General features: G+C 44.0%; 14 non-coding genes across 14 annotated transcripts; 12 read left to right on the top strand and 2 right to left on the bottom strand.

Moving 5' to 3' along the window:
- Positions 1-328: 328 nt before the first annotated feature.
- trnas-aga (transfer RNA serine (anticodon AGA)) lies at positions 329-410 on the top strand. The gene has a single exon. It is a non-coding gene; the product is annotated as a tRNA-Ser (tRNA).
- A 180-nt stretch (positions 411-590) lies between these two features.
- Positions 591-672, bottom strand: trnal-uag (transfer RNA leucine (anticodon UAG)). Its single transcript has one exon. It is a non-coding gene; the product is annotated as a tRNA-Leu (tRNA).
- A 160-nt stretch (positions 673-832) lies between these two features.
- trnag-ucc (transfer RNA glycine (anticodon UCC)) lies at positions 833-904 on the top strand. The gene has a single exon. It is a non-coding gene; the product is annotated as a tRNA-Gly (tRNA).
- Positions 905-2,780: 1,876 nt separating this feature from the next.
- Positions 2,781-2,862, top strand: trnas-aga (transfer RNA serine (anticodon AGA)). Its single transcript has one exon. It is a non-coding gene; the product is annotated as a tRNA-Ser (tRNA).
- A 180-nt stretch (positions 2,863-3,042) lies between these two features.
- Positions 3,043-3,124, bottom strand: trnal-uag (transfer RNA leucine (anticodon UAG)). The gene has a single exon. It is a non-coding gene; the product is annotated as a tRNA-Leu (tRNA).
- A 160-nt stretch (positions 3,125-3,284) lies between these two features.
- Positions 3,285-3,356, top strand: trnag-ucc (transfer RNA glycine (anticodon UCC)). Its single transcript has one exon. It is a non-coding gene; the product is annotated as a tRNA-Gly (tRNA).
- Positions 3,357-10,426: 7,070 nt separating this feature from the next.
- trnas-aga (transfer RNA serine (anticodon AGA)) lies at positions 10,427-10,508 on the top strand. The gene has a single exon. It is a non-coding gene; the product is annotated as a tRNA-Ser (tRNA).
- Positions 10,509-10,930: 422 nt separating this feature from the next.
- On the top strand, positions 10,931-11,002 carry trnag-ucc (transfer RNA glycine (anticodon UCC)). The gene has a single exon. It is a non-coding gene; the product is annotated as a tRNA-Gly (tRNA).
- Positions 11,003-12,361: 1,359 nt separating this feature from the next.
- Positions 12,362-12,443, top strand: trnas-aga (transfer RNA serine (anticodon AGA)). The gene has a single exon. It is a non-coding gene; the product is annotated as a tRNA-Ser (tRNA).
- Positions 12,444-12,865: 422 nt separating this feature from the next.
- trnag-ucc (transfer RNA glycine (anticodon UCC)) lies at positions 12,866-12,937 on the top strand. Its single transcript has one exon. It is a non-coding gene; the product is annotated as a tRNA-Gly (tRNA).
- A 1,355-nt stretch (positions 12,938-14,292) lies between these two features.
- On the top strand, positions 14,293-14,374 carry trnas-aga (transfer RNA serine (anticodon AGA)). The gene has a single exon. It is a non-coding gene; the product is annotated as a tRNA-Ser (tRNA).
- Positions 14,375-14,796: 422 nt separating this feature from the next.
- trnag-ucc (transfer RNA glycine (anticodon UCC)) lies at positions 14,797-14,868 on the top strand. Its single transcript has one exon. It is a non-coding gene; the product is annotated as a tRNA-Gly (tRNA).
- Positions 14,869-16,223: 1,355 nt separating this feature from the next.
- On the top strand, positions 16,224-16,305 carry trnas-aga (transfer RNA serine (anticodon AGA)). Its single transcript has one exon. It is a non-coding gene; the product is annotated as a tRNA-Ser (tRNA).
- A 422-nt stretch (positions 16,306-16,727) lies between these two features.
- Positions 16,728-16,799, top strand: trnag-ucc (transfer RNA glycine (anticodon UCC)). The gene has a single exon. It is a non-coding gene; the product is annotated as a tRNA-Gly (tRNA).
- The last annotated feature ends 333 nt before the right edge of the window (positions 16,800-17,132 follow it).

The following is a 17,132-nucleotide window of genomic DNA, read 5'->3' as shown; positions in this document are numbered from 1 at the left end:
AAGAGTTCTTTTGGGGTCTCCCCACGTAGATTTAAATCCTGAGAGTAATGGCTTCTTCTGCTCAAGTGTGTGATGGGATTTTGTTTACTTTGCCAGTGCCCCATTTTTAAGCCTATGGCTTTTGATTTCTTTCGATCGATCGATCGATCGATCGATCTTTGCAAAGTAAATAAGTATTCAACTGCGGACTCTTGATTGACATTGTCATCCCTCTGAACTTCAGAAGCATGCGCTTTGGCCTCAAAACTCCTCCTACTTTTGGCGGCAGGAAAAAAAGGCTACAACCCATACACACGCACAAGAAAAGGTTCCCGTAAGCAGCTAATGAGTTGTTGTGGCCGAGTGGTTAAGGCGATGGACTAGAAATCCATTGGGAATTTCCCGCGCAGGTTCGAAACCTGCCAACAACGTGGTTCATGTTGTTCCCGTACGGGCCCCTGCTGGCAGGCTATTTGGCGGAAGTAAAGAATCCTTGGTTGGCTTTTGACCAGGGCCAGATTTAGAATATGTATTTTATGAAAGCTAAACTCAAACGGAAGCGCTGCCGACAGACATCACACAGCCCTGCTCTTGACGTTCGGCATGCGAACTGGCAGCGGTGGGATTTAAACCCACGCCTCCGAAGAGACTGGAACCTAAATCCAGCGCCTTAGACCACTCGGCCACGCTACCTGTTGCTCAGTTGGACAAGAAATGCGACCAGCGAAACCGTGCAAAAAAAGGCGTTTCTATGATAGTAATTATCTTCAAACCATGTTCCGTGTGCATGGAACTTTAGATATCAATTACAGGCGCCGATTTGCGACACGGCACTGCAAAAGCATGTGTCCTTGCGATGGTGGTATAGTGGTAAGCATAGCTGCCTTCCAAGCAGTTGACCCGGGTTCGATTCCCGGCCATCGCATGCTGTACTTTTGAGTTATACATGTGTATATGCAGTTTCATTCACAACTAAAGCTCTCAGAGGGCAATGGCCAAACTGTCAAACAGTTGAGTATTAGAGCATTTGAACTAATCCTCTTGGCAGATCGCATGATTGCGGAGTGACAGGTATGAAACAGCCCCATAACATGAATGAGTGAATGCTGTTCACCCACTATAACAAGAATCAACAAAGTACATGACGCTGACGTGAAGTTGAACACGCAACTTTCTGATCTGGAGTCAGACGCGCTACCGTTGCGCCACAGAGGCAGCCCGAGTGGTCCGGTCCGATGGCGCTGTGTTACGTTATAGAAGAAACGCTCAAATAAGCTCTATTTTCAGAATCAAAAAGGTTTTCTGGCAATTGTCAGTGAACAAAATTCCCAAACTACAAGCGTACTTGGGTGGTAAGGTGCAGCATAGCATTTTAGCCTAAGTCCAAGATGTTTATAACACATGAGATTATTCAGCAACGCCTTGACAGGGATGACTAATGAGGCCAAAGAGTTCTTTTGGGGTCTCCCCACGTAGATTTAAATCCTGAGAGTAATGGCTTCTTCTGCTCAAGTGTGTGATGGGATTTTGTTTACTTTGCCAGTGCCCCATTTTTAAGCCTATGGCTTTTGATTTCTTTCGATCGATCGATCGATCTTTGCAAAGTAAATAAGTATTCAACTACGGACTCTTGGTTGACATTGCCATCCCTCTGAACTTTAGAAGCATGCGCTTTGGCCTCACAACTCCTCCTACTTTTGGCGGCAGGAAAAAAAGGCTACAACCCATACACACGCACAAGAAAAGGTTCCGATGGCGCTGTGTTACGTTATAGAAGAAACGCTCAAATAAGCTCTATTTTCAGAATCAAAAAGGTTTTCTGGCAATTGTCAGTGAACAAAATTCCCAAACTACAAGCGTACTTGGGTGGTAAGGAGCAGCATAGCATTTTAGCCTAAGTCCAAGATGTTTATAACACATGAGATTATTCAGCAACGCCTTGACAGGGATGACTAATGAGGCCAAAGAGTTCTTTTGGGGTCTCCCCACGTAGATTTAAATCCTGAGAGTAGTGGCTTCTTCTGCTCAAGTGTGTGATGGGATTTTGTTTACTTTGCCAGTGCCCCATTTTTAAGCCTATGGCTTTTGATTTCTTTCGATCGATCGATCTTTGCAAAGTAAATAAGTATTCAACTGCGGACTCTTGGTTGACATTGCCATCCCTCTGAACTTTAGAAGCATGCGCTTTGGCCTCAAAACTCCTCCTACTTTTGGCGGCAGGAAAAAAAGGCTACAACCCATACACACGCACAAGAAAAGGTTCCGATGGCGCTGTGTTACGTTATAGAAGAAACGCTCAAATAAGCTCTATTTTCAGAATCAAAAAGGTTTTCTGGCAATTGTCAGTGAACAAAATTCCCAAACTACAAGCGTACTTGGGTGGTAAGGAGCAGCATAGCATTTTAGCCTAAGTCCAAGATGTTTATAACACATGAGATTATTCAGCAACGCCTTGACAGGGATGACTAATGAGGCCAAAGAGTTCTTTTGGGGTCTCCCCACGTAGATTTAAATCCTGAGAGTAATGGCTTCTTCTGCTCAAGTGTGTGATGGGATTTTGTTTACTTTGCCAGTGCCCCATTTTTAAGCCTATGGCTTTTGATTTCTTTCGATCGATCGATCGATCGATCTTTGCAAAGTAAATAAGTATTCAACTGCGGACTCTTGATTGACATTGCCATCCCTCTGAACTTTAGAAGCATGCGCTTTGGCCTCAAAACTCCTCCTACTTTTGGCGGCAGGAAAAAAAGGCTACAACCCATACACAAGCACAAGAAAAGGTTCCCGTTAGCAGCTAATGAGTTGTTGTGGCCGAGTGGTTAAGGCGATGGACTAGAAATCCATTGGGAATTTCCCGCGCAGGTTCGAATCCTGCCAACAACGTGGTTCATGTTGTTCCCGTACGGGCCCCTGCTGGCAGGCCATTTGGCGGAAGTAAAGAATCCCTGGTTGGCTTTTGACCAGGGCCAGATTTAGAATATGTATTTTATGAAAGCTAAACTCAAACGGAAGCGCTGCCGACAGACATCACACAGCCTTGCTCTTGACGTTCGGCATGCGAACTGGCAGCGGTGGGATTTAAACCCACGCCTCCGAAGAGACTGGAACCTAAATCCAGCGCCTTAGACCACTCGGCCACGCTACCTGTTGCTCAGTTGGACAAGAAATGCGACCAGCGAAACCGTGCAAAAAAAGGCGTTTCTATGATAGTAATTATCTTCAAACCATGTTCCGTGTGCATGGAACTTTAGATATCAATTACAGGCGCCGATTTGCGACACGGCACTGCGAAAGCATGTGTCCTTTCGATGGTGGTATAGTGGTAAGCATAGCTGCCTTCCAAGCAGTTGACCCGGGTTCGATTCCCGGCCATCGCATGCTGTACTTTTGAGTTATACATGTGTATATGCAGTTTCATTCACAACTAAAGCTCTCAGAGGGCAATGGCCAAACTGTCAAACAGTTGAGTATTAGAGCATTTGAACTAATCCTCTTGGCAGATCGCATGATTGCGGAGTGACAGGTATGAAACAGCCCCATAACATGAATGAGTGAATGCTGTTCACCCACTATAACAAGAATCAACAAAGTACATGACGCTGACGTGAAGTTGAACACGCAACTTTCTGATCTGGAGTCAGACGCGCTACCGTTGCGCCACAGAGGCAGCCCGAGTGGTCCGGTCCGATGGCGCTGTGTTACGTTATAGAAGAAACGCTCAAATAAGCTCTATTTTCAGAATCAAAAAGGTTTTCTGGCAATTGTCAGTGAACAAAATTCCCAAACTACAAGCGTACTTGGGTGGTAAGGTGCAGCATAGCATTTTAGCCTAAGTCCAAGATGTTTATAACACATGAGATTATTCAGCAACGCCTTGACAGGGATGACTAATGAGGCCAAAGAGTTCTTTTGGGGTCTCCCCACGTAGATTTAAATCCTGAGAGTAATGGCTTCTTCTGCTCAAGTGTGTGATGGGATTTTGTTTACTTTGCCAGTGCCCCATTTTTAAGCCTATGGCTTTTGATTTCTTTCGATCGATCGATCGATCTTTGCAAAGTAAATAAGTATTCAACTACGGACTCTTGGTTGACATTGCCATCCCTCTGAACTTTAGAAGCATGCGCTTTGGCCTCAAAACTCCTCCTACTTTTGGCGGCAGGAAAAAAAGGCTACAACCCATACACACGCACAAGAAAAGGTTCCGATGGCGCTGTGTTACGTTATAGAAGAAACGCTCAAATAAGCTCTATTTTCAGAATCAAAAAGGTTTTCTGGCAATTGTCAGTGAACAAAATTCCCAAACTACAAGCGTACTTGGGTGGTAAGGTGCAGCATAGCATTTTAGCCTAAGTCCAAGATGTTTATAACACATGAGATTATTCAGCAACGCCTTGACAGGGATGACTAATGAGGCCAAAGAGTTCTTTTGGGGTCTCCCCACGTAGATTTAAATCCTGAGAGTAATGGCTTCTTCTGCTCAAGTGTGTGATGGGATTTTGTTTACTTTGCCAGTGCCCCATTTTTAAGCCTATGGCTTTTGATTTCTTATGATCGATCGATCGATCGATCTTTGCAAAGTAAATAAGTATTCACCTGCGGACTCTTGATTGACATTGCCATCCCTCTGAACTTTAGAAGCATGCGCTTTGGCCTCAAAACTCCTCCTACTTTTGGCGGCAGGAAAAAAAGGCTACAACCCATACACACGCACATGAAAAGGTTCCGATGGCGCTGTGTTACGTTATAGAAGAAACGTTTAAATAAGCTCTATTTTCAGAATCAAAAAGGTTTTCTGGCAATTGTCAGTGAACAAAATTCCCAAACTACAAGCGTACTTGGGTGGTAAGGTGCAGCATAGCATTTTAGCCTAAGTCCAAGATGTTTATAACACATGAGATTATTCAGCAACGCCTTGACAGGGATGACTAATGAGGCCAAAGAGTTCTTTTGGGGTCTCCCCACGTAGATTTAAATCCTGAGAGTAATGGCTTCTTCTGCTCAAGTGTGTGATGGGATTTTGTTTACTTTGCCAGTGCCCCATTTTTAAGCCTATGGCTTTTGATTTCTTTCGATCGATCGATCGATCTTTGCAAAGTAATTAAGTATTCAACTGCGGACTCTTGGTTGACATTGCCATCCCTCTGAACTTTAGAAGCATGCGCTTTGGCCTCAAAACTCCTCCTACTTTTGGCGGCAGGAAAAAAAGGCTACAACCCATACACACGCACAAGAAAAGGTTCCGATGGCGCTGTGTTACGTTATAGAAGAAACGCTCAAATAAGCTCTATTTTCAGAATCAAAAAGGTTTTCTGGCAATTGTCAGTGAACAAAATTCCCAAACTACAAGCGTACTTGGGTGGTAAGGTGCAGCATAGCATTTTAGCCTAAGTCCAAGATGTTTATAACACATGAGATTATTCAGCAACGCCTTGACAGGGATGACTAATGAGGCCAAAGAGTTCTTTTGGGGTCTCCCCACGTAGATTTAAATCCTGAGAGTAATGGCTTCTTCTGCTCAAGTGTGTGATGGGATTTTGTTTACTTTGCCAGTGCCCCATTTTTAAGCGTATGGCTTTTGATTTCTATCGATCGATCGATCAATCGATCTTTGCAAAGTAAATAAGTATTCAACTGCGGACTCTTGATTGACATTGCCATCCCTCTGAACTTTAGAAGCATGCGCTTTGGCCTCAAAACTCCTCCTACTTTTGGCGGCAGGAAAAAAAGGCTACAACCCATACACACGCACATGAAAAGGTTCCGATGGCGCTGTGTTACGTTATAGAAGAAACGTTTAAATAAGCTCTATTTTCAGAATCAAAAAGGTTTTCTGGCAATTGTCAGTGAACAAAATTCCCAAACTACAAGCGTACTTGGGTGGTAAGGTGCAGCATAGCATTTTAGCCTAAGTCCAAGATGTTTATAACACATGAGATTATTCAGCAACGCCTTGACAGGGATGACTAATGAGGCCAAAGAGTTCTTTTGGGGTCTCCCCACGTAGATTTAAATCCTGAGAGTAATGGCTTCTTCTGCTCAAGTGTGTGATGGGATTTTGTTTACTTTGCCAGTGCCCCATTTTTAAGCCTATGGCTTTTGATTTCTTTCGATCGATCGATCGATCTTTGCAAAGTAATTAAGTATTCAACTGCGGACTCTTGGTTGACATTGCCATCCCTCTGAACTTTAGAAGCATGCGCTTTGGCCTCAAAACTCCTCCTACTTTTGGCGGCAGGAAAAAAAGGCTACAACCCATACACACGCACAAGAAAAGGTTCCGATGGCGCTGTGTTACGTTATAGAAGAAACGTTTAAATAAGCTCTATTTTCAGAATCAAAAAGGTTTTCTGGCAATTGTCAGTGAACAAAATTCCCAAACTACAAGCGTACTTGGGTGGTAAGGTGCAGCATAGCATTTTAGCCTAAGTCCAAGATGTTTATAACACATGAGATTATTCAGCAACGCCTTGACAGGGATGACTAATGAGGCCAAAGAGTTCTTTTGGGGTCTCCCCACGTAGATTTAAATCCTGAGAGTAATGGCTTCTTCTGCTCAAGTGTGTGATGGGATTTTGTTTACTTTGCCAGTGCCCCATTTTTAAGCCTATGGCTTTTGATTTCTTTCGATCGATCGATCGATCTTTGCAAAGTAAATAAGTATTCAACTGCAGACTCTTGATTGACATTGCCATCCCTCTGAATTTCAGAAGCATGCGCTTTGGCCTCAAAACTCCTCCTACTTTTGGCGGCAGGAAAAAAAGGCTACAACCCATACACACGCACAAGAAAAGGTTCCGATGGCGCTGTGTTACGTTATAGAAGAAACGCTCAAATAAGCTCTATTTTCAGAATCAAAAAGGTTTTCTGGCAATTGTCAGTGAACAAAATTCCCAAACTACAAGCGTACTTGGGTGGTAAGGTGCAGCATAGCATTTTAGCCTAAGTCCAAGATGTATATAACACATGAGATTATTCAGCAACGCCTTGACAGGGATGACTAATGAGGCCAAAGAGTTCTTTTGGGGTCTCCCCACGTAGATTTAAATCCTGAGAGTAATGGCTTCTTCTGCTCAAGTGTGTGATGGGATTTTGTTTACTTTGCCAGTGCCCCATTTTTAAGCCTATGGCTTTTGATTTCTTTCGATCGATCGATCGATCGATCTTTGCAAAGTAAATAAGTATTCAACTGCGGACTCTTGATTGACATTGCCATCCCTCTGAACTTTAGAAGCATGCGCTTTGGCCTCAAAACTCCTCCTACTTTTGGCGGCAGGAAAAAAAGGCTACAACCCATACACACGCACATGAAAAGGTTCCGATGGCGCTGTGTTGCGTTATAGAAGAAACGTTTAAATAAGCTCTATTTTCAGAATCAAAAAGGTTTTCTGGCAATTGTCAGTGAACAAAATTCCCAAACTACAAGCGTACTTGGGTGGTAAGGTGCAGCATAGCATTTTAGCCTAAGTCCAAGATGTTTATAACACATGAGATTATTCAGCAACGCCTTGACAGGGATGACTAATGAGGCCAAAGAGTTCTTTTGGGGTCTCCCCACGTAGATTTAAATCCTGAGAGTAATGGCTTCTTCTGCTCAAGTGTGTGATGGGATTTTGTTTACTTTGCCAGTGCCCCATTTTTAAGCCTATGGCTTTTGATTTCTTTCGATCGATCGATCGATCGATCTTTGCAAAGTAAATAAGTATTCAACTGCGGACTCTTGATTGACATTGCCATCCCTCTGAACTTTAGAAGCATGCGCTTTGGCCTCAAAACTCCTCCTACTTTTGGCGGCAGGAAAAAAAGGCTACAACCCATACACACGCACAAGAAAAGGTTCCGATGGCGCTGTGTTACGTTATAGAAGAAACGTTTAAATAAGCTCTATTTTCAGAATCAAAAAGGTTTTCTGGCAATTGTCAGTGAACAAAATTCCCAAACTACAAGCGTACTTGGGTGGTAAGGTGCAGCATAGCATTTTAGCCTAAGTCCAAGATGTTTATAACACATGAGATTATTCAGCAACGCCTTGACAGGGATGACTAATGAGGCCAAAGAGTTCTTTTGGGGTCTCCCCACGTAGATTTAAATCCTGAGAGTAATGGCTTCTTCTGCTCAAGTGTGTGATGGGATTTTGTTTACTTTGCCAGTGCCCCATTTTTAAGCCTATGGCTTTTGATTTCTTTCGATCGATCGATCGATCTTTGCAAAGTAAATAAGTATTCAACTGCGGACTCTTGATTGACATTGCCATCCCTCTGAACTTTAGAAGCATGCGCTTTGGCCTCAAAACTCCTCCTACTTTTGGCGGCAGGAAAAAAAGGCTACAACCCATACACACGCACAAGAAAAGGTTCCGATGGCGCTGTGTTACGTTATAGAAGAAACGTTTAAATAAGCTCTATTTTCAGAATCAAAAAGGTTTTCTGGCAATTGTCAGTGAACAAAATTCCCAAACTACAAGCGTACTTGGGTGGTAAGGTGCAGCATAGCATTTTAGCCTAAGTCCAAGATGTTTATAACACATGAGATTATTCAGCAACGCCTTGACAGGGATGACTAATGAGGCCAAAGAGTTCTTTTGGGGTCTCCCCACGTAGATTTAAATCCTGAGAGTAATGGCTTCTTCTGCTCAAGTGTGTGATGGGATTTTGTTTACTTTGCCAGTGCCCCATTTTTAAGCCTATGGCTTTTGATTTCTTTCGATCGATCGATCGATCTTTGCAAAGTAAATAAGTATTCAACTACGGACTCTTGGTTGACATTGCCATCCCTCTGAACTTTAGAAGCATGCGCTTTGGCCTCAAAACTCCTCCTACTTTTGGCGGCAGGAAAAAAAGGCTACAACCCATACACACGCACAAGAAAAGGTTCCGATGGCGCTGTGTTACGTTATAGAAGAAACGCTCAAATAAGCTCTATTTTCAGAATCAAAAAGGTTTTCTGGCAATTGTCAGTGAACAAAATTCCCAAACTACAAGCGTACTTGGGTGGTAAGGTGCAGCATAGCATTTTAGCCTAAGTCCAAGATGTTTATAACACATGAGATTATTCAGCAACGCCTTGACAGGGATGACTAATGAGGCCAAAGAGTTCTTTTGGGGTCTCCCCACGTAGATTTAAATCCTGAGAGTAATGGCTTCTTCTGCTCAAGTGTGTGATGGGATTTTGTTTACTTTGCCAGTGCCCCATTTTTAAGCCTATGGCTTTTGATTTCTTTCGATTGATCGATCGATCGATCGATCTTTGCAAAGTAAATAAGTATTCAACTGCGGACTCTTGATTTACATTGCCATCCCTCTGAACTTTAGAAGCATGCGCTTTGGCCTCAAAACTCCTCCTACTTTTGGCGGCAGGAAAAAAAGGCTACAACCCATACACACGCACATGAAAAGGTTCCGATGGCGCTGTGTTACGTTATAGAAGAAACGTTTAAATAAGCTCTATTTTCAGAATCAAAAAGGTTTTCTGGCAATTGTCAGTGAACAAAATTCCCAAACTACAAGCGTACTTGGGTGGTAAGGTGCAGCATAGCATTTTAGCCTAAGTCCAAGATGTTTATAACACATGAGATTATTCAGCAACGCCTTGACAGGGATGACTAATGAGGCCAAAGAGTTCTTTTGGGGTCTCCCCACGTAGATTTAAATCCTGAGAGTAATGGCTTCTTCTGCTCAAGTGTGTGATGGGATTTTGTTTACTTTGCCAGTGCCCCATTTTTAAGCCTATGGCTTTTGATTTCTTTCGATCGATCGATCGATCTTTGCAAAGTAATTAAGTATTCAACTGCGGACTCTTGGTTGACATTGCCATCCCTCTGAACTTTAGAAGCATGCGCTTTGGCCTCAAAACTCCTCCTACTTTTGGCGGCAGGAAAAAAAGGCTACAACCCATACACACGCACAAGAAAAGGTTCCGATGGCGCTGTGTTACGTTATAGAAGAAACGCTCAAATAAGCTCTATTTTCAGAATCAAAAAGGTTTTCTGGCAATTGTCAGTGAACAAAATTCCCAAACTACAAGCGTACTTGGGTGGTAAGGTGCAGCATAGCATTTTAGCCTAAGTCCAAGATGTTTATAACACATGAGATTATTCAGCAACGCCTTGACAGGGATGACTAATGAGGCCAAAGAGTTCTTTTGGGGTCTCCCCACGTAGATTTAAATCCTGAGAGTAATGGCTTCTTCTGCTCAAGTGTGTGATGGGATTTTGTTTACTTTGCCAGTGCCCCATTTTTAAGCCTATGGCTTTTGATTTCTTTCGATCGATCGATCGATCTTTGCAAAGTAAATAAGTATTCAACTGCGGACTCTTGATTGACATTGCCATCCCTCTGAATTTCAGAAGCATGCGCTTTGGCCTCAAAACTCCTCCTACTTTTGGCGGCAGGAAAAAAAGGCTACAACCCATACACACGCACAAGAAAAGGTTCCCGTAAGCAGCTAATGAGTTGTTGTGGCCGAGTGGTTAATGCGATGGACTAGAAATCCATTGGGAATTTCCCGTGCAGGTTCGAATCCTGCCAACAATGTGGTTCATGTTGTTCCCGTACGGGCCCCTGCTGGCAGGCCATTTGGCGGAAGTAAAGAATCCCTGGTTGGCTTTTGACCAGGGCCAGATTTAGAATATGTATTTTATGAAAGCTAAACTCAAACGGAAGCGCTGCCGACAGACATCACACAGCCCTGCTCTTGACGTTCGTCATGCGAACTGGCAGCGGTGGGATTTAAACTCACGTCTCCGAAGAGACTGGAACCTAAATCCAGCGCCTTAGACCACTCGGCCACCCTACCTGTTGCTCAGTTGGACAAGAAATGCGACCAGCGAAACCGTGCAAAAAAAGGCGTTTCTATGATAGTAATTATCTTCAAACCATGTTCCGTGTGCATGGAACTTTAGATATCAATTACAGGCGCCGATTTGCGACACGGCACTGCGAAAGCATGTGTCCTTGGGATGGTGGTATAGTGGTAAGCATAGCTGCCTTCCAAGCAGTTGACCCGGGTTCGATTCCCGGCCATCGCATGTTGTACTTTTGAGTTATACATGTGTATATGCAGTTTCATTCACAACTAAAGCTCTAAGAGGGCAATGGCCAAACTGTCAAACAGTTGAGTATTAGAGCATTTGAACTAATCCTCTTGGCAGATCGCATGATTGCGGAGTGACAGGTATGAAACAGCCCCATAACATGAATGAGTGAATGCTGTTCACCCACTATAACAAGAATCAACAAAGTACATGACGCTGACGTGAAGTTGAACACGCAACTTTCTGATCTGGAGTCAGACGCGCTACCGTTGCGCCACAGAGGCAGCCCGAGTGGTCCGGTCCGATGGCGCTGTGTTACGTTATAGAAGAAACGCTCAAATAAGCTCTATTTTCAGAATCAAAAAGGTTTTCTGGCAATTGTCAGTGAACAAAATTCCCAAACTAAAAGCGTACTTGGGTGGTAAGGTGCAGCATAGCATTTTAGCCTAAGTCCAAGATGTTTATAACACATGAGATTATTCAGCAACGCCTTGACAGGGATGACTAATGAGGCCAAAGAGTTCTTTTGGGGTCTCCCCACGTAGATTTAAATCCTGAGAGTAATGGCTTCTTCTGCTCAAGTGTGTGATGGGATTTTGTTTACTTTGCCAGTGCCCCATTTTTAAGCCTATGGCTTTTGATTTCTTTCGATCGATCGATCGATCTTTGCAAAGTAATTAAGTATTCAACTGCGGACTCTTGGTTGACATTGCCATCCCTCTGAACTTTAGAAGCATGCGCTTTGGCCTCAAAACTCCTCCTACTTTTGGCGGCAGGAAAAAAAGGCTACAACCCATACACACGCACAAGAAAAGGTTCCGATGGCGCTGTGTTACGTTATAGAAGAAACGCTCAAATAAGCTCTATTTTCAGAATCAAAAAGGTTTTCTGGCAATTGTCAGTGAACAAAATTCCCAAACTACAAGCGTACTTGGGTGGTAAGGTGCAGCATAGCATTTTAGCCTAAGTCCAAGATGTTTATAACACATGAGATTATTCAGCAACGCCTTGACAGGGATGACTAATGAGGCCAAAGAGTTCTTTTGGGGTCTCCCCACGTAGATTTAAATCCTGAGAGTAATGGCTTCTTCTGCTCAAGTGTGTGATGGAATTTTGTTTACTTTGCCAGTGCCCCATTTTTAAGCCTATGGCTTTTGATTTCTTTCGATCGATCGATCGATCTTTGCAAAGTAAATAAGTATTCAACTGCGGACTCTTGATTGACATTGCCATCCCTCTGAATTTCAGAAGCATGCGCTTTGGCCTCAAAACTCCTCCTACTTTTGGCGGCAGGAAAAAAAGGCTACAACCCATACACACGCACAAGAAAAGGTTCCCGTAAGCAGCTAATGAGTTGTTGTGGCCGAGTGGTTAATGCGATGGACTAGAAATCCATTGGGAATTTCCCGTGCAGGTTCGAATCCTGCCAACAACGTGGTTCATGTTGTTCCCGTACGGGCCCCTGCTGGCAGGCCATTTGGCGGAAGTAAAGAATCCCTGGTTGGCTTTTGACCAGGGCCAGATTTAGAATATGTATTTTATGAAAGCTAAACTCAAACGGAAGCGCTGCTGACAGACATCACACAGCCCTGCTCTTGACGTTCGGCATGCGAACTGGCAGCGGTGGGATTTAAACTCACGTCTTCGAAGAGACTGGAACCTAAATCCAGCGCCTTAGACCACTCGGCCACCCTACCTGTTGCTCAGTTGGACAAGAAATGCGACCAGCGAAACCATGCAAAAAAAGGCGTTTCTATGATAGTAATTATCTTCAAACCATGTTCCGTGTGCATGGAACTTTAGATATCAATTACAGGCGCCGATTTGCGACACGGCACTGCGAAAGCATGTGTCCTTGGGATGGTGGTATAGTGGTAAGCATAGCTGCCTTCCAAGCAGTTGACCCGGGTTCGATTCCCGGCCATCGCATGTTGTACTTTTGAGTTATACATGTGTATATGCAGTTTCATTCACAACTAAAGCTCTCAGAGGGCAATGGCCAAACTGTCAAACAGTTGAGTATTAGAGCATTTGAACTAATCCTCTTGGCAGATCGCATGATTGCGGAGTGACAGGTATGAAACAGCCCCATAACATGAATGAGTGAATGCTGTTCACCCACTATAACAAGAATCAACAAAGTACATGACGCTGACGTGAAGTTGAACACGCAACTTTCTGATCTGGAGTCAGACGCGCTACCGTTGCGCCACAGAGGCAGCCCGAGTGGTCCGGTCCGATGGCGCTGTGTTACGTTATAGAAGAAACGCTCAAATAAGCTCTATTTTCAGAATCAAAAAGGTTTTCTGGCAATTGTCAGTGAACAAAATTCCCAAACTACAAGCGTACTTGGGTGGTAAGGTGCAGCATAGCATTTTAGCCTAAGTCCAAGATGTTTATAACACATGAGATTATTCAGCAACGCCTTGACAGGGATGACTAATGAGGCCAAAGAGTTCTTTTGGGGTCTCCCCACGTAGATTTAAATCCTGAGAGTAATGGCTTCTTCTGCTCAAGTGTGTGATGGGATTTTGTTTACTTTGCCAGTGCCCCATTTTTAAGCCTATGGCTTTTGATTTCTTTCGATCGATCGATCTTTGCAAAGTAAATAAGTATTCAACTACGGACTCTTGGTTGACATTGCAATCCCTCTGAACTTTAGAAGCATGCGCTTTGGCCTCAAAACTCCTCCTACTTTTGGCGGCAGGAAAAAAAGGCTACAACCCATACACACGCACAAGAAAAGGTTCCGATGGCGCTGTGTTACGTTATAGAAGAAACGCTCAAATAAGCTCTATTTTCAGAATCAAAAAGGTTTTCTGGCAATTGTCAGTGAACAAAATTCCCAAACTACAAGCGTACTTGGGTGGTAAGGTGCAGCATAGCATTTTAGCCTAAGTCCAAGATGTTTATAACACATGAGATTATTCAGCAACGCCTTGACAGGGATGACTAATGAGGCCAAAGAGTTCTTTTGGGGTCTCCCCACGTAGATTTAAATCCTGAGAGTAATGGCTTCTTCTGCTCAAGTGTGTGATGGGATTTTGTTTACTTTGCCAGTGCCCCATTTTTATGCCTATGGCTTTTGATTTCTTTCGATCGATCGATCGATCTTTGCAAAGTAAATAAGTATTCAACTGTGGACTCTTGATTGACATTGCCATCCCTCTGAATTTCAGAAGCATGCGCTTTGGCCTCAAAACTCCTCCTACTTTTGGCGGCAGGAAAAAAAGGCTACAACCCATACACACGCACAAGAAAAGGTTCCCGTAAGCAGCTAATGAGTTGTTGTGGCCGAGTGGTTAATGCGATGGACTAGAAATCCATTGGGAATTTCCCGTGCAGGTTCGATTCCTGCCAACAACGTGGTTCATGTTGTTCCCGTACGGGCCCCTGCTGGCAGGCCATTTGGCGGAAGTAAAGAATCCCTGGTTGGCTTTTGACCAGGGCCAGATTTAGAATATGTATTTTATGAAAGCTAAACTCAAACGGAAGCGCTGCCGACAGACATCACACAGCCCTGCTCTTGACGTTCGGCATGCGAACTGGCAGCGGTGGGATTTAAACTCACGTCTCCGAAGAGACTGGAACCTAAATCCAGCGCTTTAGACCACTCGGCCACGCTACCTGTTGCTCAGTTGGACGAGAAATGCGACCAGCGAAACCGTGCAAAAAAAGGCGTTTCTATGATAGTAATTATCTTCAAACCATGTTCCGTGTGCATGGAACTTTAGATATCAATTACAGGCGCCGATTTGCGACACGGCACTGCGAATGCATGCGTCCTTGGGATGGTGGTATAGTGGTAAGCATAGCTGCCTTCCAAGCAGTTGACCCGGGTTCGATTCCCGGCCATCGCATGTTGTACTTTTGAGTTATACATGTGTATATGCAGTTTCATTCACAACTAAAGCTCTCAGAGGGCAATGGCCAAACTGTCAAACAGTTGAGTATTAGAGCATTTGAACTAATCCTCTTGGCAGATCGCATGATTGCGGAGTGACAGGTATGAAACAGCCCCATAACATGAATGAGTGAATGCTGTTCACCCACTATAACAAGAATCAACAAAGTACATGACGCTGACGTGAAGTTGAACACGCAACTTTCTGATCTGGAGTCAGACGCGCTACCGTTGCGCCACAGAGGCAGCCCGAGTGGTCCGGTCCGATGGCGCTGTGTTACGTTATAGAAGAAACGCTCAAATAAGCTCTATTTTCAGAATCAAAAAGGTTTTCTGGCAATTGTCAGTGAACAAAATTCCCAAACTACAAGCGTACTTGGGTGGTAAGGTGCAGCATAGCATTTTAGCCTAAGTCCAAGATGTTTATAACACATGAGATTATTCAGCAACGCCTTGACAGGGATGACTAATGAGGCCAAAGAGTTCTTTTGGGGTCTCCCCACGTAGATTTAAATCCTGAGAGTAATGGCTTCTTCTGCTCAAGTGTGTGATGGGATTTTGTTTACTTTGCCAGTGCCCCATTTTTAAGCCTATGGCTTTTGATTTCTTTCGATCGATCGCTCTTTGCAAAGTAAATAAGTATTCAACTACGGACTCTTGGTTGACATTGCCATCCCTCTGAACTTTAGAAGCATGCGCTTTGGCCTCAAAACTCCTCCTACTTTTGGCGGCAGGAAAAAAAGGCTACAACCCATACACACGCACAAGAAAAGGTTCCGATGGCGCTGTGTTACGTTATAGAAGAAACGCTCAAATAAGCTCTATTTTCAGAATCAAAAAGGTTTTCTGGCAATTGTCAGTGAACAAAATTCCCAAACTACAAGCGTACTTGGGTGGTAAGGTGCAGCATAGCATTTTAGCCTAAGTCCAAGATGTTTATAACACATGAGATTATTCAGCAACGCCTTGACAGGGATGACTAATGAGGCCAAAGAGTTCTTTTGGGGTCTCCCCACGTAGATTTAAATCCTGAGAGTAATGGCTTCTTCTGCTCAAGTGTGTGATGGGATTTTGTTTACTTTGCCAGTGCCCCATTTTTAAGCCTATGGCTTTTGATTTCTTTCGATCGATCGATCGATCTTTGCAAAGTAAATAAGTATTCAACTGTGGACTCTTGATTGACATTGCCATCCCTCTGAATTTCAGAAGCATGCGCTTTGGCCTCAAAACTCCTCCTACTTTTGGCGGCAGGAAAAAAAGGCTACAACCCATACACACGCACAAGAAAAGGTTCCCGTAAGCAGCTAATAAGTTGTTGTGGCCGAGTGGTTAATGCGATGGACTAGAAATCCATTGGGAATTTCCCGTGCAGGTTCGATTCCTGCCAACAACGTGGTTCATGTTGTTCCCGTACGGGCCCCTGCTGGCAGGCCATTTGGCGGAAGTAAAGAATCCCTGGTTGGCTTTTGACCAGGGCCAGATTTAGAATATGTATTTTATGAAAGCTAAACTCAAACGGAAGCGCTGCCGACAGACATCACACAGCCCTGCTCTTGACGTTCGGCATGCGAACTGGCAGCGGTGGGATTTAAACTCACGTCTCCGAAGAGACTGGAACCTAAATCCAGCGCTTTAGACCACTCGGCCACGCTACCTGTTGCTCAGTTGGACGAGAAATGCGACCAGCGAAACCGTGCAAAAAAAGGCGTTTCTATGATAGTAATTATCTTCAAACCATGTTCCGTGTGCATGGAACTTTAGATATCAATTACAGGCGCCGATTTGCGACACGGCACTGCGAATGCATGTGTCCTTGCGATGGTGGTATAGTGGTAAGCATAGCTGCCTTCCAAGCAGTTGACCCGGGTTCGATTCCCGGCCATCGCATGTTGTACTTTTGAGTTATACATGTGTATATGCAGTTTCATTCACAACTAAAGCTCTCAGAGGGCAATGGCCAAACTGTCAAACAGTTGAGTATTAGAGCATTTGAACTAATCCTCTTGGCAGATCGCATGATTGCGGAGTGACAGGTATGAAACAGCCCCATAACATGAATGAGTGAATGCTGTTCACCCACTATAACAAGAATCAACAAAGTACATGACGCTGACGTGAAGTTGAACACGCAACTTTCTGATCTGGAGTCAGACGCGCTACCGTTGCGCCACAGAGGCAGCCCGAGTGGTCCGGTCCGATGGCGCTGTGTTACGTTATAGA

The sequence above is a fragment of the Eucyclogobius newberryi genome, unplaced genomic scaffold (assembly GCF_026437365.1).
Source record: "Eucyclogobius newberryi isolate DKJ021-1_F unplaced genomic scaffold, fEucNew1.0.hap1 SCAF_11, whole genome shotgun sequence".
Taxonomy (NCBI): Eukaryota; Metazoa; Chordata; class Actinopteri; order Gobiiformes; family Gobiidae; genus Eucyclogobius; species Eucyclogobius newberryi.
This window is presented reverse-complemented; position numbering and strand designations above follow the sequence as displayed.